General features: G+C 46.4%; 1 protein-coding gene across 3 annotated transcripts in view; it reads right to left on the bottom strand.

Moving 5' to 3' along the window:
• Window positions 1-24,485, bottom strand: part of CEP57 (centrosomal protein 57) — a 447,591-nt gene that overhangs the window by 370,939 nt on the left and 52,167 nt on the right. The gene's annotated exons all lie outside the window — the stretch shown is intronic.

Raw genomic sequence — 24,485 nt, 5'->3', positions numbered from 1 at the left:
AGATGGCTGCATTCACAAAGAGTGGTCGCAAAGTGCAAATTATCTTTTTTGTGAATGCAATTTGATTTTGCGAACTGACCTATGTACAAATAGGTTGGTTAACAAAATACTGAAAAAAGGGGATTTCAACATGGCGGCCCACATGATTACCTTTACTGTGGGGTCCACCTCCAACTTGCTCTTGCTCTAGAGAAAGTAACACTTCGAGCCTAGTTGGAAGCTAACAATAATAACTGAAAAGGGACCAAAAAACCCCAATAGGAGACACAGAAATTGAAATAAGACTTCTTCTACACAGCCCGATTAATGAAAATAGACACAGGACTACTCTGATGGATATAATGTCCATTCCAAGGAGGTGGCCATCTTGGACTGTCTCCATCTCTATCTATACAGATATTCTGGCTCTAATGCTACCAAATTGGAATCTGGCAGTAGAAAAAGGGCCGAAAATCAAAAGGCAGGTGTCCTTGAGTGAACAGCAGCAACCTGGGCCCAAACTACTGCAGATGCTGGAAACGTCTGCGTATTCGCAAGCTACAGATGTTCACACTGGCAATGAGTTGAACCTGAAGATCGATCACTACCCCTGCCTCAATGCGCTCTTCCCTTATCCTCACGCTCTCTCCTCCCTTACCCCCCACTACTTTCTCTCTCCTCTAATGTATTGCAGACTGTTTGATTTAATGTTTACTTGTTGTTCTTTTTCTGGTATATTGTTGAACCACATGGTTGCGCTTCCTTTCATCTCCCCTGTCGTCTCCTCCCGCATCCTCCCTCTATTTAAGTCTCTCCTTCCCTCCTCTCTCAATGTATTGAGACCAAACTATTTTGTCTGATGCCCGATGGAGCTACCTGGTTTAGCTATAGGGGAGATGGGCCGTGGATTCCCTCCTTGGTCGTCACCTACCCAGTCGGTCTTTAGACAGACTTCCTTTCATCTCTACGGTTGTCTCTTCCCTTATCCTCACTTTCCCTCCTCCTCTACCCCCCACTACTCACTCTCTCCTTTCTCTCCTCCCCTAAGGTATTGCTGATTGTTTGATATATTGTTTACTTGTTGATCTTTTTCTGGTATATTGTTGAACCACATTGTTGCACTTCCTTTCGTTTCTCCTGTCGTCTCCTACCGCATCCTCCCTCTATTTAGGTCTCTCCTTCCCTCCTCTCTCAATCTATTGAGACTTAACTATTTTGTCTGATGCCCGATGGAGCTACTTGGTTTAGCTATAGGGGAGATGGGCCGTGGATTCCCTCCTTGGTCGTCACCTACCCAGTCGGTTTTTAGGCAGACTTCTTTTCGTCTCTCCTTATTGTCTCTTCCCTAGCTCCTATCCCTTCTCCCCTGAATATCTCCCCTTGCCTGCTACTCGGCCTACCCCCCTTGTCCTTTGTGCCCTTTGACTAAGCACTCCTCCTCCGCTTGTTGGGGAAAGATACAATATTTATACTCTGGAGTCTCAGCGAACCCGCTGAGTGAGTCCACTGCGCCAAGGGAGCCACTGACACTTTAGGTATGGTATGGCACCCCTTGCCAAAGCACTCCCTCTCCCCTTTTTGGGGAAGGATCCAGTGTGTAGGCCTTGGAGTCTCAGAGACCCCTCTGAGAGAGTCCACTGCGTAAAGGGAGCCTCTCGCAACAGAAATAGGGAAGTGATACCATGGACTTTGGACGTTGCCTTGACTAGTCTACCGGTTTGTGTCCCCGCCACCCTTCCCCTCCTCTTCCCATGCTGTGTCTCTCACCCTCCCCTCCTCTTTACCGCCTTCATTATCTGTCTACTTCCCCTGCTCCAACCGTCCCTCCTCTGAATCTCTCACCTTGCCTGCTGTTCCCCTTACGTATTTGTGCTTCTTGTTTATCTCGACCCTACATTTAACTATGTTGCCATGCTCTAAGAACTGTGTAACCTTTGTAACGATGTAACCTGTAACTATGATCTGATGCTCATGTAAAGCGCTCCGATACCTCCGGGTCTAGCCAGCGCTATATAAAACTTTAAAAAAAAGATCACAATTTGCAACCCCATTTGATTGACTACAATCACAGGTATGGTTGCCTGCAAGAGTCAGCAAACCACAATATCCCATTTTCAAATAGGAAAAACTTTTTTTTTTTTTAAATGCAGTCTGTTCTTCCGGAAAATGAGAACGTGTTTAGAAAGTTTGCATTTTTTCCCAAAACGTTTTCACTGAGAGTTGTCAGTTGTCCAGTGGACCACTACCTACGGTCTCAAACCTTTTTCATTATTTACAAAAATTGTAAAGGATAACAATGGTAACTGATCAATCGTTTGCAACAAGAATTACAGTCACCAGTGATTGATACATCAGAGTATGAACCACAATTTTGAAGGGATGACACAACATCCTCCTTCCTAACAGCTATTCGTAATCCATTTCTAAACTCATTCACAGATTCAGAAATACTTTTCCCAATCATTGAATATGTTTAGTAAACCCAAAAAAGCATTTTAATGTGAAGACAACGGAACAAGTTTTTTTCGTTGTTGATCACAAATGGCGCCTCTCGTGTGTAACGTCATTTTGTTCTCTCAAATAACTACTCTGACGGTGCCACAGAAAGGAGGAGAACCCATAACCTCCAATTAGGACAAAGATCCATACACAATTGATACAACAGGGATCTGTGCACACGTCAACTTATTGCAGTGTAAATAATGTAGGTAGTAATACAACAAAAGAAAAAGAAGCAATATAGATGTATTCCTTCAATTCAGATTTTATTCACAACGCCCAGCCAACACGTGTTTCGTCAGGGCACTTTGCCCACGACTTCATCAGGGCTCTACAAAATGTACAATGGTTGCATGTTACATACGAGCACAGGCTCATGATGAAGATATTATGAGTTATGCTGCGACATTGCGGGTCTGGCAGTAACGTGCGAATTTCATGGTCTAATGGAATCTTGGATTTGCGATCAAAATGGGAGATGTACCAGAGACAAGAAAGTCAAAGAAAGACTTTTGTCCTTGGATCCTACGTTAGACGAAGCTGCGCAAATTGCCAGGAGCATGGAACACACAGCTGTTTGGATGAAAGAGATTGACATGGGAAAATTAACTGTAAAATCTCCGGAAAAAGAGGTTGTTGCGCTTGATGTACAAGAAGTTGGAATAAAGAAATCTACTAAAGTAGAAGAACGCTGTGCATCCCATACAAAGAATGTACCCAACATAATTGGGAAAAGAAAGACCATGCGTTATAGATGCGTTTGCCATGGGCACTTTGCCTCAAGTTTTGCGTGTGGGGCAAGGAACAGGACATGTAGGTCATGCGGAAAGAAAGGACATTTAGCTAAAATGTGCAGGTTTAAAGTCTAAAATCCAAGTGTTAAAACAATAGAGAATATTGGAGAGATTCAAGAAGAAATAATGGTAGCTGTGGATGAATGTGGTATGTCTAAAATAGTCAAGAGGTACTCATCAATGAGAATAAGAATATACAAATGGAGTGTGTAGGAAAAATTGAAAAAACCCATTGTGAGATTACCTTTGGCAATACTCAAATCAAAGTATTGGTAGATTCAGGTAGTTTATTCACTCTAATATCTAAGGATATTTATGAGAAAGATCTAAAAAAAAAAAAAGACATGAAGAAATTGCAACATCCTGATATAAAGCGGTAGGTTATGGTGGGAAGAGAATTAACATTGTGGGGATGGAATGGATGGATGTTTTTTTCTCAAGAATAACAGTGTACATTGTAGGGAGTATGTAACAGAAGACGGATCCAATCTTTTAGGGTGGCATCATCAAAAAGATCTTAACTTTATTCTTGATCCTAATGCTAAGGAACCGGTGATGGTTCTAGAGATTATGCAAGAGTGTAATTGCCTGTATGTATTGATTTAGAATGGGGAAAGAAATTAATGCCATAATTTCTTTACTGAGGATTTGGGTATGCTGAAGAAATTAACTCACCGCATCATTCTAAAGGAAAATGCTGTTCCAGCGGTGCATAAGTTTAGACCTATACCATTGCTAATGAGAGAACCGCTTCAGAAGGAGCTTGACAAATTGTTAGAATGTAAGATTGAGCCCACCAAATCTTCTGAATGGCTTGCTCCAATTGTTGTTGCCCCCAAGAAGGGCAACAAGATTAGTCTCTCCATAGATTTGAGAGATTTAAACAAAAATATATGGGCCGATCGTCAACTGCTCCCCAATATAGCAGAAATCTTGAGTGTGATGGGGTGGAAGAATCTTCAGCGTTTTAGACATGTCTGTAGCCTATCAACAGGTGAATCTGCATCCGGAATCAGGGCCCCTGACTTCCTTTGTCACACCGCTGGGGGCTTTCTGCTATTGTCGTATGCCATTTGGATTAGCTTCAGCCTCCGCGGTGTTCCAAAGAATTATGCAAAATATATTTCAGGGGATGTGAGGGGTTTGGGGTTTCCAGGACGACATAATGGTGGTCGGTAGGTCCTTTAATGATCATGATGAATAGTTGTTTAAAATGCTGAAAAGAATTGCTGAACATGGATTAACCATAAAAAAGGAGAAATGTCAACTGAGAAAGGAACAGGTGAATTATCTTGGCCATGAGAACGTCAAAAAAAGTATTATAAAGGCAATTGTTGATGCTCCTCAACCTACCGATAAGGAGTTATTGAAATCGTTTCTTGGTCTTGCCGAGTATTGTTCTAAGTTTGTATCCAATTTTTCTGATACTGTTGAACCTATGAGAGCTTTATTAAACAAGCATTTACAATGCAATGGTCTCGGCATCATTAAAGGTAGAGCTATTGGCATTGCTCATGACATTTTTTTTTTCTTTAAATCATAAATAAATGGCATTGTAATTTACATTGTCAATACACACCACTCTGCACTCAACTGCACTCACCTGCACTGCACTCAACTGCACTCACCAGCACTGCACTCACCTGCACTGCACTCACCTGCACTGCACTGCACTGCACTCAACTGCACTCACCAGCACTGCACTCACCTGCACTCACCTGCACTGCACTCACCTGCACTGCACTGCACTGCACTCACCTGCACTCACCTGCACTCACCTGCACTCACCTGCACTGCACGCACCTGCACTGCACGCACCTGCACTGCACTCACCTGCACTACACTGCACTCACCTGCACTGCACTCACCTGCACTCACCTGCGCTGCACTCACCTACACTCACCTGCGCTGCACTGCACTCACCTGCAATCACCTGCACTGCACTCACCTGCACTGCACTCACCTGCACTGCACTGCACTCACCTGCACTGCACTCACCTGCACTGCACTCACCTGCACTGCACTCACCTGCACTGCACTCACCTGCACTGCACTCACCTGCACTGCACTCACCTGCACTGCACTCACCTGCACTGCACTGCACTCACCTGCACTGCACTGTACTCAACTGCACTGCACTCACCTGCACTGCACACACCTGCACTGCACTCACCCGCACTGCACTCACCTGCACTGCACTCACCCGCACTGCACTCACCTGCACTGCACTCACCCGCACTGCACTCACCCGCACTGCACTCACCTGCACTGCACTCACCTGCACTGCACTGCACTCACCTGCACTGCACTCACCTGCACTCCACTGCATTGCACTGCACTGCACTCACCTGCACTGCACTCACCTGCACTGCACTGCACTCACTTGCACTGCACTCACCTGCACTGCACTGCACTGCTTACCTGCACTGCACTGCACTCACCTGCACTGCACTGCACTCACCTGCGCTGCACTCACCTGCGCTGCACTCACTTGCACTGCACTCACCTGCACTGCACTCACCTGCACTGCACTGCACTCACTTGCACTGCACTCACCTGCACTGCACTGCACTCACCTGCACTGCACCCACCTGCACTGCACTGCACTCACCTGCACTGCACTCACCTGCACTCACCTGCACTGCACTCACCTGCACTGCACTGCACTCACCTGCACTCGCCTGCACTGCACTGCACTCGCCTGCACTGCACTGCATTCACCTGCACTGCACTCACCTGCACTGCACTGCACTCAACTGCACTCACCTGCACTGCACTCACCTGCACTGCACTCACCTGCACTGCACTGCACTCACCTGCACTGCACGCACCTGCACTGCACTCACCTGCACTGCACTGCACTCACCTGCACTGCACTCACCTGCACTCACCTGCGCTGCACTCGCCTGCACTCACCTGCGCTGCACTGCACTCACCTGCACTCACCTGCACTGCACTCACCTGCACTGCACTCACCTGCACTGCACTCACCTGCACTGCACTCACCTGCACTGCACTCACCTGCACTGCACTGCACTCACCTGCACTGCACTGCACTGCGCTCACCTGCACTGCACTCACCTGCACTGCGCTCACCTGCACTGCACTCACCTGCACTGCACTCACCTGCACTGCACGCACTGCACTCACCTGCACTGCACTCACCTGCACTGCACTCACCTGCACTGCACTCACCTGCACTGCACTCACCTGCACTGCACTCACCTGCACTGCACTCACCTGCACTGCACTCACCTGCACTGCACTCACCTGCACTGCACTGCACTCACCTGCACTGCACTGCACTCACCTGCACTGCACTGCACTCACCTGCACTGCACTGCACTCACCTGCACTGCACTGCACTCACCTGCACTGCACTCACCTGCACTGCACTCACCTGCGCTGCACTCACCTGCACTGCACTGCACTCACCTGCACTGCACTGCACTCACCTGCACTGCACTCACCTGCACTGCACTCACCTGCACTGCACTGCACTCACCTGCACTGCACTCACCTGCACTGCACTGCACTCACTTGCACTGCACTCACCTGCACTCACCTGCACTGCACTCACCTGCACTGCACCCACCTGCACTGCACCCACCTGCACTGCACTGCACTCACCTGCACTGCACTCACCTGCACTGCACTCACCTGCACTGCACTCACCTGCACTGCACTCACCTGCACTGCACTCACCTGCACTGCACTGCACTCACCTGCACTGCACTCACCTGCACTACACTCACCTGCACTGTACTGCACTGCACTCACCTGCACTGCACTCACCAGCACTGCACTGCACTCACCTGCACTGCACACACCTGCACTGCACTCACCTGCACTGCACTCACCTGCACTGCACTGCACTCACCTGCACTGCACTCACCCGCACTGCACTGCACTCACCCGCACTGCACTCACCCGCACTGCACTGCACTCACCTGCACTGCACACACCTGCACTGCACACACCTGCACTGCACACACCTGCACTGCACACACCTGCACTGCACACACCCGCACTGCACTGCACTCACCCGCACTGCACTGCACTCACCTGCACTGCACTGCACTCACCTGCACTGCACTGCTCTCACCTGCACTGCACTGCACTGCACTCCACTGCACTCACCTGCACTGCACTGCACTGCTCTCACCTGCACTGCACTGCACTGCACTCCACTGCACTCACCTGCACTGCACTGCACTCACCTGCACTGCACTGCACTGCACTGCACTGCACTCACCTGCACTGCCCTGCACTGCACTCACCTGCACTGCCCTGCACATACCTGCCCTGCACTGCACTCACCTGCACTGCACTGCACATACCTGCCCTGCACTGCACTCACCTGCACTGCACATACCTGCACTGCACTGCACATACCTGCACTGCACTGCACTCCACTGCACTCACCTGCACTGCACTCACCTGCACTGCACTGCACTCACCTGCACTGCACTGCACTCACCTGCACTGCACTGCACATACCTGCACTGCACTCTGCACTCTGCACTCACTACTCTGCACTCACTACTCTGCACTCACTACTCACTACTCTGCACTCACTACTCACCACTCACTACTCTGCACTCACTACTCTGCACTCACTACTCACCACTCACTACTCTGCACTCACTACTCTGCATTCTGCACTCACTACTCTGCACTCACTACTCTGCATTCTGCACTCACTACTCTGCACTCACTACTCACCACTCACTACTCTGCACTCACTACTCACTACTCTGCACTCACTACTCACTACTCTGCACTCACTACTCACCACTCACTACTCTGCACTCACTACTCTGCATTCTGCACTCACTACTCTGCACTCACTACTCTGCATTCTGCACTCACTACTCTGCACTCACTACTCTGCACTCACTACTCTGCACTCACTACTCTGCACTCACTACTCTGCACTCACTACTCTGCACTCACTACTCTGCACTCACTACTCTGCACTCACTACTCTGCACTCACTACTCTGCACTCTCTGCATTCTGCACTCTCTGCATTCTGCACTCACTACTCTGCATTCTGCACTCACTACTCTGCATTCTGCACTCACTACTCTGCATTCTGCACTCACTACTCTGCATTCTGCACTCACTACTCTGCACTCTCTACTCACTACTCTGCACTCTCTACTCACTAATCTGCACTCACTACTCACTACTCTGCACTCACTACTCACTACTCTGCACTAACTACTCACTACTCTGCACTAACTACTCACTACTCTGCACTCACTACTCTGCACTCACTACTCACTACTCTGCACTCACTACTCTGCACTCACTACTCACTACTCTGCACTCACTACTCTGCACTCACTACTCACTACTCTGCACTCACTACTCACTACTCTGCACTCACTACTACTCTGCACTCACTACTCACTACTCTGCACTCACTACTCACCACTCTGCACTCACTACTACTCTGCACTCACTACTACTCTGCACTCACTACTACTCTGCACTCACTACTCACTACTCTGCACTCACTACTCTGCACTCACTACTCTGCACTCACTACTCTGCGCACTCACTACTCTGCGCACTCACTACTCTGCGCACTCACTACTCTGCGCACTCACTACTCTGCGCACTCACTACTCTGCGCACTCACTACTCTGCGCACTCACTACTCTGCGCACTCACTACTCTGCGCACTCACTACTCTGCACTCACTACTCTGCGCACTCACTACTCTGCACTCACTACTCTGCACTCACTACTCTGCACTCACTACTCTGCACACTCACTACTCTGCACACTCACTACTCTGCACACTCACTCTGCACTGTGCATACCACTGATATCATGGAATCTTCCACCACACTTTCTAAAACTCTATAGTCCGAAGCATAATAGGCACAGAACCAAAAGAAGGGTAGACATTGCTTAAAATATTCTTATTGTATTTATGAGAAGCAAAAGCGAGACTGTGAAATGTGCTGAATATCAGTTTGTTACGAATCAACAGAGTGGAGTTAGAGAACCAAGAAATAGTAATTTAGAATCCGGGTTAGAAGGATTAGTAATCACAAACTGAGGATCAACGGGCGCGAAACAGCGTGGTGGGCGCGCACGAGACGCAGCGTGGGCGTGCACATCAGCTGAAGATCGCCGGAGAAGACACCGAGCCTGCCTGCTGCCATGACTGACCCGCTGCAGAGGGAAAGAGCCCGGTGAGTGGGGGTAGAGGGGGGGGGAGGGGGGCAGCAGAGAGGGAGTGGGCAGAGAGGGAGTGGGCAGAGAGGGAGGGTGTGTGTGTGTGTGTGTGTGCGTGCGTGCGTGTGTCTGTCTGTGTGTGTCTGGTGTGTGCCTGCCTGCCTGCCTTTGTGTGTGCGCGTCCACAGACCCTGGTCGGCTCGTGCACCGCTCTGTACTCCCTTGCGAGCTTACTCGGCGACAATAGTTCTCGTTGCCGAGACCTAAAAAAGGAGTACTGCTTAGTGGAATTCGGCATGTGAATCTGCGTTCAAAAATGTTAAGACGTCACTGGTTTGTGCGCCTACTTTAGCTCACTTCGATGTTAAAAGGAAAACTATGTTGACAACTGATGCGAGTAACGTGGGGTTGGGCGCTGTGTTGACCCAGAGGGTGGATGTTGAAGAGAGACTAAGTGGTTACACATCGTGTCGTTTACAGGGTGCAGAGAGATCATATTCTGCCTTTGAAAAGGAAGCCCTGGCTTGTTGTTGGGCAATTAATAATTTTAGATTTTATCTATAGAGCTTACCCTTCCTTCTTAGGACAGATCACAAGCCGTTGTTACATATTTTTAAAGGTGATAAGGGTCTTGAAGGGAGTGTGACTCCGTGCATATCGTGATGGTTGTTGTCTGTTATGAATTTGAATTATTCAATGTCGGAGGTAAAAGGAATGTCATAGCTGATTGGTTGTCGTGGATGCCAGTTGAAGTAGGAGGTACTTTTTTTTTTGATTGAGGTGGACTCTTTGTCTACTCTTGTTGATGGAGAATTGGAGTGAAGCATTGAGTGCGGATAGAGAGTACATGGAGCTTAAAGGTGCAATACGTAGTGGTTGGGAAAATGTTTCAGTCTTAAGTGAGGAGCTGAAACAGTATGTAAGGTGAAAGATCAGCCGAGTATTCAAGTGGATATGGTCTCGAGGTGCAACCGTGTTGTTCCACCAAGAATGTTGAGGGGGAGACTGATTAAGCTGGTACACGAAAGACATTTGGGCAGAAGCATGTCTAATAGGAGATTGATAATAATATAATATAAACATACAATTTGACCCCCACACCTGTAATTTGAACTTGTTATTTAGAAAAACAATAATCAGGACTATTTCTGATTACGTAGGCTTATTTATTTTGGCCCTTGTTTTTTTATTTTTGTTTTTTCAAATCGAGAAATTAGATATGTACGAGAAAGACACTAAACAGATGATCATTAATCAAAATATAACAATTCATGAATAACAATGCATTATTTACAAATACGTTAAGTCATACAATACAAAAAGAACATTCAGATGAAAAAAAAATTTTGCACATTATTTACAGTGATGATATATATCGGAATAGTGAAAAACAAAAGGAATTATTTATAGTGATAACACGTATCGAATAGTGAAACAAGATGATGATTCTTTTGAAAGAATCTACATGAAGGCTGGTAGATATAAATAAAGTAATATTATATCACAATCATTGCTTTATGTTTTTTTTGGGGAGCCTTCTTACTGCCGACGCGTTTCGACATGTTAAATAAATCAACGCGGTCTCATCAGGGCATTTTCACTTTGTTCCTTGCTCTAAAAGAGAAAAAACGTCTTATTTCTGTTCTATTCTTTCAAACCCATTTGCCCATTTCTAACGGGTGTCTGAGACACTGATATACCTTAAGCACGAGTGTAGCTGGAACCAGGAGGTTCAACAGCTCCCTTTTCTTATTTTATGTCGATGAGAACTCTGTGAAAAGAGTGGTATTCTAGTCAAGAGGCTGGCTTAGAGAAGGTGCCTGCACTGGTTTTTAGTGCATATCTTTCCTACCTGTGGGCAGCGCCGTGTGTCTTGGCGTCAATTTCTTATTGCTCTTTTTTGTCTTTGGGTCTGTGGCTTGCGTGATTGGCAATTTGGGTGCCTGGGCGCCTCTGCATAGAAGGAGAACGTTGTTTGTACTTCTGATCGGATTACTGTAATATCATACTTTTTCAATGATTGCAATCAGAATACCTTGTGGGGGGAGCGGCCCTTGCTCGGCGGATGTTTCTATTTCTTCAGGCACCCACACCGTTCAGCTTCAATCTGCTGTGTGACAACGGTGTGCATTACTGAATGTTTTACACTCGCATTGCTTTTTTTGATAAATAGACGGTTTGCAGCAACTAATTCTTACCTTTGGGAAAAGCGGGGAGTGAATCGAATTCAGGAGTTCTCACTGCGCTGTCTCCTGCTCAGTGCATCTAGCGTTTTGCAACAACCGCCATGTTGCTGTGGGCATGAGTTATGGTTTTGGTCACATGACCTAGCAATTCTGGGATACGTAGTTCCGTCATGTCAGAGTTTTTATTTGTAATTCTGCTTGTGAAGGGCCATTTAAAAGGAACATCCATCAACCCCTTAATACTCGCGCAGAGCACTATGCCATCGTAAGTCTGTGCATGTTGCAGACCAGTAATTATTAATTTTTATAATTAAAGTCTTGAGACCTCAGATAATGTATTTAACCCATTTTGTGTGCTATTGAATTTTAGTATCAGATACGCTTCTTTTGTAAGGAGCACTTTCTCAGTGTCAGGCGGGCACCTGCTTTGGTTAATGCTATATAGCACTGTCCATTTGAACTCTGTTTCGCGGTGGTTAGTCTCTATGAAATGCTGCACCATGGGCGCATTCGCCACCTTATTTTTCAGTCTTGATCTGTGTTGTGTAATGAGAGTGTTGACTTGTTGGCTAGTCTTGCCTATATAGATTTTGTCGCAAGGACATACAATCGCATACACCACATTACGAGACCGACAATTGGAAAATCCAACATTTTTCCATTTGATGTTGTTGTGGGTGAAATCACTTCCTTCTATCGTTGTGTCACATGAAACACAGTTACCGCATCTGTGATGGCCAATGATCGGTTTAAGGCCCCATTTGGCCAGTAGATCACTCTTTGGTTTTTGTATTCGCACATCTGCACGAACCAATTGTTGGCCTATACTCTGGTTCTTTTTGTAGGCGAATATGGGCTTCGGAAAAGGGCATTCCAATTCCTCCAACAAATGCCAATTTTTGAGGATCATTTGTCTCACTTTGTGAGTATCTGGACCAAAGGTCGTGACGCAAACCATCTTGTCTAATTCAGGTTTTTGCTTGTCTTGTATTAGCAGACACTCCCTCGGTGTGTATCTAGCTCTTTTGTAGGAGTGTTTAAGTAGCTTTTTAGGATAGCCTCTGTTGGTCATTTCCCCACAAAATGTTTGGGCAGGAGATTGAGGCAGTGTTTTTGGTGGCCTGAAATGGATGGAGAGGTGGTAGAGATGGTTAGAGATTGTGAGGCATGTAGCAATAGTGAGGAGTGTAGAGTGATCCGTCAACCTCCCCAGGGATGTAAGAAGGTTCCTGATCAATCTTGGGAGAAGTTAGCGATGGATGTTTGGGGTCCTATTGAAAGATTAGGTGTTAGGAACAGGTTTTTCATTGTTTTGGTAGATTACCATAGTAAATGGTTTACAGTCAGACCTGTGGAACACATTGCGTCTATGAAAGTGATTGAGTTTCTAAAAGATGTGTTCTTTGAAGAAGGGATACCTAAAGCCTTGGTTACAGACAATGGTGTACAGCTTGTTTCTACTTTTATGATGAGGTTTCTTACAGGATTAGGAATCAAGCATGATAGGGTGGCACTATTTAGGCCACAGGCAAACTGATTAGTCGAGAGAGTCAATCGTATTATTATGGACAACATCCAATTATCCTTAGCTAATGGATTATTGTGAAAGGAGGAATTAGTCGAAATGATGTGGGACCATAGAGTAACTCCTCATTCAGTTACTGGAGTTTCACCATTTGTGGCTTTGAAAGGTAGCGAACCTGCATCCAAGGAGTCCCCTGTGTGGTTGCAAAAGAAAGATCAAGTCTGGGTGGATCGTGAATGGATTGCAGCAAGAATTAAAGAATCTCATGAACGCAACAAGGAAGATTATGATAGGAGGAAGGGAGTGAAAATGGTTGAAATGAAATGGGGTGATTGGGTTATAGTTAAAAGAATGGGATTTGTTAAGAAAGGAGAGAGCAAATTTTCTAAGACACAAAGAGTGGTTAAAGTCACGAATTCTGTGGTCACATTGGATGATGGACGAGAGTGGAGTATAGGTAGCCTGTGTAAGGTTAATATTCCAAATTCGACTGAATAGTTGCTGTTTGTTTCTTGTCAATTATATTGCTGGGATTTCTTAATCTCTCCATTGTTTAATGATAATTCTGTATAAGTGTTATGTCAAGTATGACATTGTTCATTATTGTTTATATGCTTATTTTATGAATTGTGATGGATTTCCTTGTAAAGGGGGAGATGTGTGGAAATCTCTTAACTCCATTGTAGAACTTGGTGATGTAATAGAATGGCATCACAGGGAAGTTCTAGGAATGACAGTCAGTTGGAGAAGCTGGAGGTCACTGTACAGCTATGAAGATGTACTTATGAATAAGATAACTTTACAGACAGCTTAGAAAACTCACCCTCCTTTTAACTTGAGCATACACATGGAACACAAAACCAATATTATGTCGGACTGAAGTGAATAGGGTGGTTAGCAGGGAGAAATGCTACTGGCTAGGCACTTAATGGCCACATTACTCTTGCTTGCTTTTATTCATCCAGCAGGCTTACAGCCCCATGACACGAAGGAGCTCTGCAAGATCCTCACAGAGTGGTGGGAACACTGGCCTATGAGGACCAGTGTGGCTTCATCCTAGGCCGTGGCACGGCTATGAATTTGTGCAGGCTGGCACATGTGTTACATTCTCTGAAGGGTAGCCGCAAGGAGTTCGTCCTGGAGTCTGTGGACATCGAGGAAGGGTTTGATACGCTTGACTGGACACACATGGTCTGGGTTTTGCAGTAAATGGATTTCAGTCCGGGCTTCTGTGGATGGGTAATGCTTCTGCGGGTCTGTAAAAGGTGGGCTGGTGCTGTTTTACTTGAGGGGGCCCTTCGACTCTGAACCGCTTTTTTGGACAGATATGATGCGTTTGGAGCTGTGGTGGATCTAAATGTCAACAGACTTAAGACGCTGTTGTTTCTGCTGGAGACGCTGCACAATGTGCCTGGCCAGGAGTTGCTGTAATGACCTACTTCTCTGTATGTTTTGGTGCTTCTGTCAGTCACCAGGTCATTACTTACCACATCCTTTCTCAGGTTCCAGAAAGACACCACATTTCACAATACTTACCCAAGAAAGGAATAAACACTGACAACATATAAGACCATTGCTGAGGAGCTCGCAAACAACAACAAGTCACAACACCTCCCAATCCAAGAGGGTACGCAGAAATTCACAACACCTCCTAATCTAAGAGGGTACACAGCACATGCTCCTCCTAGCAATGTAATTTAGACATCCCTGATGGGAGCCGATTTCCCTCCCGTATCAACAATTACCCATTAGAGGGGAATCGCCCATCCCTCTGTAAGTACTTGGTAAAAAAAGGGTCCCGACCTTCCCTCACAAGAAATGCAAACAAATTATATGCTCTGGGGTTTCTTTATTACATGATAATAGGATGACAAAAGAAAGAAATAACTAAACATCACAGTACATATACATAGAGCCTGAAAATAAAAGCATAGTTAGATAAAGTTAGATATACCATACATCGAACACCTCACCATAATCTTAGGCGTCTTGTCATCTGAAGAAGGGTCCGTCTCTCTTTCCCTCACTGGTTGGTTCCGGACTCTCTGTTGCACAAACACGACTGCACGTCTGCACCGTGATGTATCATCAGACCGCCAAAACACCAGACCAGCATCTCAGCATCTCACCATCTCAGAATCTCTGCCTCTCTCGGACCCCCTTTCTCTAATATAGAATGCAGCTCTCCATCGAAGTTTCTGGCTAACTCCGCCCACAGTTCTCACTGGATTCCTGTACCACCTCGTACCAAGAGCACAACAAGCCGCTGGCCAAGCGTTTTGCTCTGACTCGGCACGAAGAGAGCACATTCCACCCGATAAGAACCGGTCCTGTCTGGTTCACTACTGGTGGACGACACATGTAATCTAAAATATAACCACTCACCTACAGAGGCTCAGAAGATGGCTGCAGTTTAGAATATGGAGTTGCTCAAGCATAGGCCTCTACTACTTGGAAAGCAGAATGCTATTATATCACGCCAAAGCCAATAGGCTAAAGTCATAATTCACCTAACTCAAATAACACTATGCACTTAATCCCTCAGTATCCACTATGGAGCACCTGTGTGCACCATCACTAACAACACTGCACCTTGACATCCCCTACCTTCTATTCTTTGGCAAGATTATTCTAATGCAAGACCATCCTACATTAAGGCTAAAGTAACATAGCACACTAAAGTCAGTTCACAATGGTGGTGATCGAGGGTCATCACAGACCATCAGACCACTAAAGTGGCTCATTCACTACAGTTGCCTTCACTGGGGCTTTCCTAGGAGGCAGAGGTTTTGCTGTATTTGACGATAATGGGGGAGCGAGGGGTAGAGGGTCATGGTTGTCCCATCACAGGTAAGATGCTGGAAGGGTATGCGAGATTGGTTACGTATTGTAAAACATTGCTGCTCTCAGTGGCGGGTCGGATCGCGGTTGCGAAAATGGTTTTCCTTCCCAGATGTCTGTACAATGTGCAGAATTCTCTGCATACAATAGCAGGTAGCACATTTAAAATATTAGTCTGTTGGTCTCCCTAGTTTGGGCGGAGAAACGCAGGGCACAAGTGCTAAAAAAAGAAGTGTGGGGACTAACCTAGTTAGGAAGATTGCAAGTGACATCACGGTGCATGACCACCTCGTGTGACACCATGGCACGTGACATTGCAGTGCATGACATCACAGCACGTGACATCGCAGGGCAAGACATCACACGTGGCATCAGAGAATTGACATTACCAGAATGGCATCACAAACCACGTCTTTTTTTAAAAATGTTAATGAATTTTCAAACATAAATACATAGGCACCACCAACTACACCACAGCATAAATGGCACATTACATGTCTTGAGTCTTCATGTATTCAGTTGTTTTACAGTTTTAAACATCTAACCAACAGTTCTCACCCCCATTCCTCCCATAGATCACCAATGTATTAGAACATTGCTATTCGCATAGCCATCTCACACCGCATGACATGAAATTGTGGCCTCAATACGTGTGCAGTCCTGTTGCAAGTGAGGGACACGCATTCCCCACGGCAGGGTTACAGTGATTCCGTACAGTCATCCAGCAGGGTGCGCAAATATTCAATCATTCTGTTCAAGTAAGTAGGTCAACAGGGGTTCGCAAATGTCTCTGGGGCTATAGGTGGCTGGCAATAAATCTGCCTAAGTAGTGAGCTTAACTTTAGCATATATGACATCGATGAGCCAGTCTTTAAACTTAGGAACAGGTCCCCTACCCCATCTGTAGGCCACCTTGCTCTTTCCCAGCATTAGATACAGCGCAAAATAAATTCGGTAGGTATGGGAATATCAGCTGTGTTCCCCAGCAGTGTAAGCAGGGGAGACCACGAAAACTGGATCCCAGTCATTTTGGATTGCGCATCCAGCACCTCCCGCCAGTACTACTGATTGTCACTACACGCCCACGCAGATAGTCTGCACCCGCCTGGTGACATGGCATACAGCTATCATCGTTTCTCAGCTTATATTTACATAGCAATGCAGGTGTATAACAGATTCTATGCAGGAACTTAAAATGTATAATTCGCAACCAGCCACTGGCCGTGATGCCCTCAGTCTGTGCACAGCAGGGAGTCCATTGTGTATCTGACACAGGAGTACCCAAATCTCGATCCCACGCTTCCCTAGCTCCAAATTGTGAGTGTGGCCTTTCTAACAGCACAGCACAATATATTTGAAACAAGGCATGTGCTGGACCAGTCATCTTGAGCACTGTGTGCATTACATCTAGAGTGGGCGTTCACAGGGGAATCCTGGGATATTGGCCATGATTTCATGTTACAATCGTATATACAGAAATATCTCGAATGGGATAACCCCCTCCCCGGTCAACAATTCTGTACGGTCCTTAAACTTGCCCTTCTGGTACAAATCGCCCCATGTGGTTACGTTTCTTTTACGGTGCATTTCCCGACATATAGCCTCTTGGGTGACAGGGTCATGCGGGAGATGCAACAGTGGCACAAGTGGGGAATAGAGTATGGTTTGCCTATTGCTCTAGAAAGGCGCTGCCATGCATTGCTAGTGCAGGTAACAGTATGGTGTGTCACTCGCTCCCCGGGGACATGTAAACCCAAGAAGGAATTTAAGGGCGTGGGTGCCATGTATCCCTGCTCAATGGCCAAGTGTGGCATGAAAGGCGGTGGGTGTAGCCAATAGACTCTGTAATGGGCTTGGGTACTAAGATAGTTTAGTTCCCTTTCCGGTGCTTCAAATACCCCGCTAGAGAAAGGTTGTGTCATGAGTTTCCATCCTATCCAATGGCTGCCTCCAACCCCAAGCCAACCTGATATGCAAATTTCTAAGAGTGTTAAAGTGTTAAAGAAAGTGTGCCCTGGATTATATGGGAAGTTGATGAAAAAGTATAGGAGCTTGGGAAGGATGTTCATCTTCATCAGGGCCACCATGCCTGCCAGTGAGAGCGGCAGTGTGATCCTTACTAATTGTTTCAATCGCCACTCTGTAGTTTGCCCTTAGGGTATCTTCCGTATTCCTGGTTTTAGTCACACCCAGATATTTTATTTCAGTCTCACACCAGCACAGCGGAAAATCAGGAGAGAATCTAGTTGCGGTTGGGGTGAGTGGGAAGATTTGTGACTTGCTCCAGTTCAATTGTATCCCAGACAGATCGCCAAATGTAATGAATTCCCTTAGGATTGGATTAAGGCTAACGTCAGGATCCCTTAGATACAAGGCGATGTCATCGGCGTACAACGATATGAGTATCTGTCGGGAGGGGTATATTATAGCATAGTCCCTTAGGTCTCGCTATTACATTCCGCAAGGAATGAATAGCGAGAATTATAGGGTTGCATTAGGAAAGCTAAACCAGCCGGCGGATTTCCACAAGTGCATGTGGTCTCGTGAACGCGCTCCCATCCGCCTCCCTCAGAGCGCACACCGCCCCTGCAGCAGTAGTCCGCCTTACTCCTTCGGCACCGGCTTTTCCGATAATGCTCGTTGTTCCTTTTCACCCCCCACTTCTCGTTTTCTGTTTCTTCCTTTTTTTTTTCCTTCATCTCCCTTTACTTTCTTGTTCACTTTCTCTTTTTTTCACTTTCCCTCCACGTTCCCTCTTCTTCCTTCCTCTCCCCGTCTCCCTTGCTTCTTCCCTTTTTCCGTCTCCCTTGCTTTTTCCTCCCTCTTTCCGTCTCCCTTGCTTCTTCCTCCCTCTTTCCGTCTCCCTTGTTGTCTCATGTCACTGTCTCAAAATATTAGTACGTTACCCTCCTTTGATTGTCGACCTTTTCCGCTTCCAACAATGTTAACACTTGTGTGCTACAATGAAAAAGCAGCAGCGTCTATGATTATAAAATATTTTCAAACAGAATCCCTGCTGATTGAGATAACCTATTTTTTTGTTTAACTCGTACTGTTTGTATAGGCATCACGCAAAATAAAGTATTTCTGCCATATTGTGGTTACATAGAATATTGCGCTAGTGAAAGATAAGTGTTCAATTTGTACCTGGCAACAAAGGTTTTGCCCTCGTCGAACAAGCAGGGCGAATAGGTATGGCTTATGATTGAAAGCGTCTCTTGAATCACTGTTGAAGGACTCTGTCACTCATCCTTGAATTCATGCATCCATCCATTTGCATCCTGAATTTTCTGACCTTCTGCCTTCTGTTAGACTCGCTTTTTGTGCCCTTCTGCCCTCTGTTAGACTCGTTTCTTTTCCCCTTGCAACCCCAGCATCACTCAGCGCAACCCCAGCATCACTCAGCGCAACCCCAGCATCACTCAGCGCAACCCCAGCATCACTCAGCACCCCCACATTATCACTCAGCACCACCACAGCACCACTCAGCACCGCCACAGCACCGCTCAGCACCACCACAGCACCACTCAGCACCACCACAGCACCACTCAGCACCACCACATCATCACTCAGCACCACCACATCATCACTCTGTACCACCACAGCACCACTCCGCAGCACCACAGCATCTCTCATCACCACCACATCGCCACTCAGCACCACCACATTATCACTCTGCAACACCACAGCACCACTCAGCACAAGCCCAGCACCACTCAACACCACCCAGAGCCACCACAACACCACCACTGCATCACTCATAACCACCACAGCTTCACTCTAAACCAACACAGCACCACTCAGCACCACCACAGCATCACTCAGGAACACCACAGCACCACTCAAAATCACCACAGCTTCACTCAAAACCACAACAGCACCAATCAGCACCACCACAGCATCACTCAGGACCACCACAGCACCACACACAACCACCACAAGTTCAATCAACACCACCCAGCAGCACCACAGCACCACTCACCACCACCACATTATCACTCAGAACCACCACATTATCACTCAGAACCACCACATTATCACTCAGCACCACCACATTATCACTCAGCACCACCACAGCACCACTAAGCACCACACAGCATCAGTCAGCACCACCACAGCACAACTTAGAACCACCACAAAACTACTCAGCACCACCACAGCAACACTCAGCACTCCACCCTCCAACTCCACCCTACAAATCCACCCTCCAACACCAACTACACCCTCCACTCTCCAAATCCACCAAACAGACTCAAAAAACAAAACCACACTCAAACTCCAACCTCCACCAAGTTATTTGCAAACGTTTTACCAATTATCATTATACATTACAATAACTTTTATTTAAAAATTAATTTATACATTTCATTAGAAGACATTGTTATTTGTAATATCAATACATACAAGTCACATACAAACAACACATTGTATTACAATTGCAAAAGGTGTCACATTAAAAAAATGAAAACTATTGGCATTGTAAAATACAAAACTAATAATTCCTATATTTTCACTATTAAAAAACATAAATAAAAATAAATACCATTTACAATACCAAAACATCAAACTTTCCTAATGCGAGACCTATTGCATTGCAAATGCTTGTTTAGCTGCTAGGGGTTCTACAGCCAAGGCAAATAATAATGGGGATTGTGGGCATCCCTGGTGCATGCCCCTTCTAATAGGGACTGGGTCGGAATACAAGCCATTGATCTGCACTACAGCCTAAGGTTGGGTGTAGAGTAGTCTAATCCATGCAAGGAATGGCTGGGGGAGTCCCATTCTGCCTAGTGGCGTCTAAGAATATCCCAGTAGCCGAAATCGCAGGGTCTATGTCATGCAGGAGCCCAAATGTGGTACGCAAATTGTGCGAGGTGGCTCTACCAGAGTTAAAGCCCGTGTGTTCTGGCAGGACCAGCCCATCCATTAGCAAGGTCAGCCAGTTGGCTATGACTTTAGCAAGAATCTTCGTGTTGCAATTAATTAGCGACAGGGTCCTATTTGCCTCGCATCTGGCAGCCTCTTTGCCCGCTTTAAGCAGAGATATGATTTAGGCTTGTCGCATGGACAGTGGGAGAATCTCGGAGTCTCTTGCTTCTTCAAAGACTTGCTTAAGAACAGGGGCCAGTTGGTCAATGTAGCATTTATAAAAATCGGCTGGTAGACAGTCAGGTCCCGGGGCCCTGCCCGAACGCAGTCCCATAATTGCTGCCCGGATTTCGTCCTCCTCAAAATCCATAGCTAAGAACTCTCTGCGGGAGTCAATGATCCAGGGAAGAGCTGTATCCTCAAAGTAAGAGGCTATGTCTGGGGGTTCTCGACTGCAGGTGTGGTATAATGCGGTATAGTATTTGGAGAAGGTGTTAAGTATTGCACATGAGTCAGTGGTGCTGTTGCCATCCTCATCAGAGATCTCCAGGACCTGGGTGGCGAACCTGGGAATTCTACTGACTTCAACCAGGGCTCTGCCAGGGCATTCGCCCTCCCCATAAGATCTGGCAATGTAGTGTTTCGAGCGAAATCTAGCCTTGCGTTCCGCCTCCATGGAGTATTGAGTCAACAATTCTTTAAGCTGCGCAAGTGTGTGTGTGAAGGCGGCGCAAAGGATATTTGTTACTCAATTTGCGTAATATCCGATTCTAGTTTGTTCAGAGTCCCCCTGATGGAGCGCAAGATCCCTCCACTCTTACCTATGCAGAGACACCTCTTGGTGACTTTAAAACATTCCCAGAAACAAGCAACTGTGGAAACACTGCATGTTACGAAGGAAGAATTACACAATTTCTTGACGCAATTCCTCCCGATACGGCACCATCCAGCGAGGCCATGCGCCGGAGCCTTCAAGAACGATACAGGGATTCATTACCCGGCGGTGATAGTTTCATAAGGACAGGAGAATGATCCAAAAGAGTGCGCGCCAAGTGCGTCACTTCACAGAGCCATGTGTTTAGCCCAGCCGACAGCAACCAGTAGTCTAGACTGGACCAGCTGGAATGAACGCTAGAATAAAAGGTACCCTTCCTCTGGGTTGGATAAAGACATCGCCATGCATTGACAAGGTGGTGGTCAGCCATGATGGCTGTGAGATGTTTGACTGCATGTAGGTGCGAGAGTAGATGCAGGTGTGAGCGGTCCACGCTCAGGTCATTGCCAAGCTAAAACCACCCCATACTATATAAGCATAGCCTATTTATATTATGTGCCCCCATAGAATGTTGAAGTATCAAACAGAATTTGAGTTGGGCGCATAGCAACTCACCAGTGTTATTGTGTGCCCGGCCAGCCTACCCCACATTAAGCTAAATCTACCCTTGGGGTCCTGCAGGGATCCCAACTAACAATATCCCAGCCCTGCTTTAACCAGAATAGCTGCTTCGTGCGTAGGTGGAGTTGGAGAAGAAGCAACTGTGTGTGGCCCATTTCCTGCCAAGTTTGGGCAACACCTTTGGAGCCAAGTGCGTCTCCTGCAACATTGCCACTTGAATGTGGTGCCTGTCTAGATAGTGCAGGACCTGCCTACGTTTGCGACGGGTCACCAAGACCGCGCATATTCCATGTTAAGCAGTTAATGGTGGGAGTTTTGTCCGAACCTACATTAGCCATGCATTTTTGTGTAGGTTTTGGGAACATATAAACACCTGAAGATCGCCCTTTATGAAGAACATGTAATCTCAACTGCGGCCCAAACTCGTGGGGGAAATGAACCCCACCCAGCTCGCGTAAACAGCAGTACAGTCAATATACTTTGCACATGTTGATAAGTGCATTTTATTTATTTTATTTTAATTTTATTGTTTTATAGAGCGCAAACTTGACCCTAAGGGTATCAAAGCGATTTACAGGGGAAACATAGCAGTGTACAATAGACAAGGATTCACATTAGGGTAGCGGACACGTATGTACAATTTTCATATAAGTAACTCCAGATAAGGCCCCAGATTTCTTGAAGAGGTGGCTCGGTATTCCAAAGGGAGGCGCTAGTCCGTATTTGGTCACGGTCTGTGTATTGGTAGGAGCCAGCATTTAGGAGAGGAATTTACCCATGAGGAAGGTTTTGGCCTCCTTTTTGAAACGTGCCAGAGAAGGGATTCTTCTGATGGCGGGCGAGAGTTCCATATTCTTGGAGCGGATCCAGAGAAAGCCTGGTTATACGTTGGGTTTTTTCGGAACCGTGCAGGTTGGAGTAAAAGGTCGCTGGCGGAATGGGAGTTTCTGATTCCGCCGGATACCACAAGTTTCTGTGCGAGGTAAGCAGGAGACTTTTGAGTATAAAGCTTTGTGTGTGATGCAAGCCAGTTAGAGTTGTATTCTGGCCTCGAAAGGAAGGCAGTTCAAATCTTTCAGGTGTGGAGAGATATGGTCAAATTTTTTTGAGCGAGTAAGAAGTCTGGTGGAGGCATTAAGGCAGGCTTTTAGGGGTTCCAGGGAGATATTGGGTAAGCCTGAGAGAGTGGAACAGCCATATTCCATTCTAGAGATTACTAGCGCTTGAACTGCACTTTTTAGGTCGGTAGTGTCAAGGAAGGGTTTCAGTTTCCAGAGGTAGCTCAGGTGGAATCTAGCTGATTTGGCCATCGAGTTGATGTGGTCTCGCATGTTCAAATTGCAGTCAAGGGTTATGCCCAGAGATTTTGCTTGATGGTCGGTGGGCAATCTAAGGCTGTGATAGCCTTGATCCATATCTGTATCTCGGGATTGGTTTTTGGAGGGGAAATTAGGAGAAATTCTGTTTTCATAGAGTTGAGTTTAAGTTGATTGGAGGTGTGCCAATGGACTGTTGATTTCAGGGCCTCGTACAGGGAGAGAATATCCTTCGGAGAGGAGGCTTTGATGTAGAGCTGAGTGTCGTCAGCATACATATGGTAGGAGATATTCGGCAAGTGGTTCAAGGTAAAGGTTGAAGAGGGTAGGGGACAGGGTTGATCCTTGAGGGACTTCGACCTTGACCGGTGAGGGAGCACGTAGGTTGCCGTTGATTAGGAATCGCTGCGATCGGTTTTGGAGGAAGGATCTAAACCCAGGGATGAGGAATTCCTATAGCCCGACGCCCAGGACATGTTGTTTGGGGTCAAAGGCAACAAGTTTTTATGTTTATTTTGTCCTTGGGACAAGTAGGCCCAACCCCCTGCAGCACAAACCCTTTGGCTGCCAGTTTGCAGTACCACATTATGGATTCGGGAAGGAGACTATCTGCAGTAAAGGTAATATTTTTGCTCATATGTTACTGCTGTTCAAACTTGTATTCATGGTTCATTAATTGAAAGCCTTTATTATTAGGGTGAGCGCTCTAATTAAATGTTGTAAGTGCCGACTTCACTGCGGACAGTGGTTCCAGAATAAAAAAGTTTGCACACGTTTTCAAAGGTTAGCAAAATGAAGCTATGTATAATGCTCCCGGAATGCTCTCTGATTTGATGCAAATATTTGCAAAAGCCTGAAATCAAGATTGATGATTCTTTGCTTTCAA

The sequence above is a fragment of the Lissotriton helveticus genome, chromosome 8, assembly GCF_964261635.1.
Source record: "Lissotriton helveticus chromosome 8, aLisHel1.1, whole genome shotgun sequence".
Classification (NCBI taxonomy): Eukaryota; Metazoa; Chordata; class Amphibia; order Caudata; family Salamandridae; genus Lissotriton; species Lissotriton helveticus.
The sequence above is the reverse complement of the archived record's forward strand: the minus strand, read 5'-3'. Positions and strand labels throughout refer to the sequence as shown.